General features: G+C 41.6%; 1 non-coding gene across 1 annotated transcript; it reads right to left on the reverse strand.

The window, feature by feature from the left end:
* Window positions 1–285: 285 nt before the first annotated feature.
* Window positions 286–357, reverse strand: Trnah-gug (transfer RNA histidin (anticodon GUG)). Its single transcript has one exon. It is a non-coding gene; the product is annotated as a tRNA-His (tRNA).
* Window positions 358–2,816: the final 2,459 nt, after the last annotated feature.

A 2,816-nucleotide genomic window follows, 5' to 3' on the forward strand; every position in this document is an offset into this window, starting at 1 on the left:
ATGAGCAATTAGTCGATCAGGAATTCGATTCAGAGAGCAATTTTCGGTGTCTGAATTTGCAATGTAGTAGATTACTGAAGTTGCCGAGACCGGCGATGAGCTTCACAGTCATTTTTGGAAGGCGTTCCAACTATTTACCCGTTATTCAACAGAAAATAACGGGGAAGCCACTGAAGCCGATAAAAATCACTGAAACGTAAGCTGGGTGCAACATACTTTTGTTGTCGATAACAAGTGAGAGAAATTGTTAGTTGCCTAGAAATTTAGATAAAAATATAACCCAAATGCCGTGACCAGGATTCGAACCTGGGTTCTTGCGGCCACAACGCAATGTCCTAACCACTAGACTATCACGGCAGGCAACACCGAAGCTCTCGAGTACGGTATAAGCCGTTTTTCTGCAGACGCTGCAGGACCATTGACCGTGGCTGTGACGTCACGAGCAGTCCTCTGTTGAGCCGCGGCGCTTTCTCCGGACCAGCACTGGTGGACAGGCAGAGCGTCACAGGATGCGGCTGACAGCGTTGCATCTCCATTTTCCCTAAGTGAGTTGTTTCCAAAACGCGCTTTAAGAACATAGAGAGAGAGGAAAATTAGTACGGCAACTGAAACGTAGTGCCGATTCAATCCGCCCCCTTTACATTGAAAGCCTCCTAATCCTGTCTAAATCTAATCACATACGTAGCTGGTATGACATCAGCGTTAATGCCCTGAAAATGTCCCCATTCGTATACAAAATTCTCACTCATGAATGAGAAATAACGCCACCTGACTTCTCCTGGTGAGATATTCAGAAGTAAGTGAAACATTCGTAGCGCCAAGAGAAATACGAGGAGACCTGAACAAGCTTTTAAATAACGAGAAATTACAACGAACAGGTTCGAACTTGCTAATACAGCCTAAAATTGAAGTTCACTCTCTCTTACAGAGAAAATGAGTGCAATGGAGCTGTAGACCCCTTGTTGTAGAGTGCAAAACTTACTCGTAAGAAGATTTTATCACAATCGGCACTCTCCACAACCTGAGCATTGGCACGTGTCTAGTTCTCAGCTGCTCAGAACTACCCCCATGATCGCTTTAATAGGCACGGAAAGAAATAATAAATAAATGTTACGCAGAAAACGGGAGCATTACCCAAATGTCAACTTTGTGAAACCCTGTACCACCAGTTAGTCACACACCGCAATGTATCATCTGCCGAGTCAGCTTATCTGAATAAAGATCGTACTGAAGGCAGAACGTATTCTGCGAGTTGTGGTCGCATCAGCTACGAAATCAGATAAAGAACATTTAATCAAATGCAGTTTGGATACGAAAACCTGATAAATTCGTAAGTGGCTCCGGGATGACAATAATTACAGAGAATATAAAGTGGCCTTCGATTATTATTCATTAGGCGAACACCAAAACTTAGTAATACTGTTACTAATGCTCCCATAGGGACCATGTGTAATTCAGTTTCACATATTTTCAGAAGAAAGAACCCTAGAACAAATGGCTCTGAGCACTATGGGACCTAACATCTATGGCCATCAGTCAACCCTAGAACACCTCATATTCCCGTAGTAATAGTAAATAAGTGGAATAGTAATGTGAGGCATGACCTGTATACATGGATAAGTTAACGATAGACTGATATTAATCCTTGAAGATGGAACAGTTTCTTAACAGCAGATTTAACCTTGGTCGCAAGGAAAGCACATGTACGGAGCTGATAACCATGTGTAACAGCTCAGAAATCGCTTTTTCAGTAAATACATAAAAGAGACAAGACATTTTACCTTAACAAACAGAACCACGAAAGTTGCAGTTATCGTCCACATAGTGACAACTATACGTCTAGCCCCAGCAATAAGCGGAAGAAGAACGACAGATGCTTCATCTCCGTCCGCATGTACAGTCTAAACATAAGTACCACGCTACTGATAGATCAGCATGGTACAGCCTCCAAAATATAGCAAACAGATATGCTTTCGCTATGTAGACAAAGATATAACTTACACAGCAGACAAAACAGTGCTTAAGCGGTCTTTGCACGTCGCCAGCGACCTATAACTCACTTAAAGACAAAATATACGAAATCATTCTTCAAACCGACAGCCTGCAACCAATTTGGTAGTTTATTTAACAAGTATGAGTACACGTCTTAATGTGTGCACCAAAGTACTCGTAGGAAACCAGTCTGTAATCAGGGTCAACTTAAAGTCGCCCTGAAGATTTGTGATGCTCTCTCCAACAATATATACTCTTTTTTAACGTGTAATTTTACTCCAGTACGAAATTTTGTGATATTCATTTCGGTATTAGATTGCCCTAAAAAATAAGGCTCTCCATCTCAAAAATGAGAAAACCTCGAATACTGAGTTTCCGACCGTCTTTGAAGTGGTCCTCACGAAGGCGACTAACCACTAGATAATTCTCCTGCTCTCTGCTCTCCTTCTTTTATCCTTTTTTTATAGGAGCCACTATAGCCTGAGGGAACTTCAAGCATATCCCTTCACTCTTTAGTACTTCCGTATCCCACTTCTTTCTGCACCGATTTTTCCTCACTACTGTCTTAAGAATCTGTCTACTCTTCATCACTATTAAACTGTGATTTGAATCTGTATCTGATCTTTGGTACGCCTTATAACCCAGTATTTGATTTCGAAATATCTGCCTCACCATGATGTAAGGTGACTGGAAATCTTCCCCCATCTCTCGGCCTTTCCCATGTGTACTACCACCTGTTCTGATTCTTGAACTGAGTATTCGCTGTTATTAGCTGAAATTTATTTCAGAACTCAATTAGTCTTTCCCCTCTCTCGTTCCTACTA

The sequence above is a fragment of the Schistocerca serialis genome, chromosome 2 (assembly GCF_023864345.2).
Source record: "Schistocerca serialis cubense isolate TAMUIC-IGC-003099 chromosome 2, iqSchSeri2.2, whole genome shotgun sequence".
NCBI classification, from domain to species: domain Eukaryota; kingdom Metazoa; phylum Arthropoda; class Insecta; order Orthoptera; family Acrididae; genus Schistocerca; species Schistocerca serialis.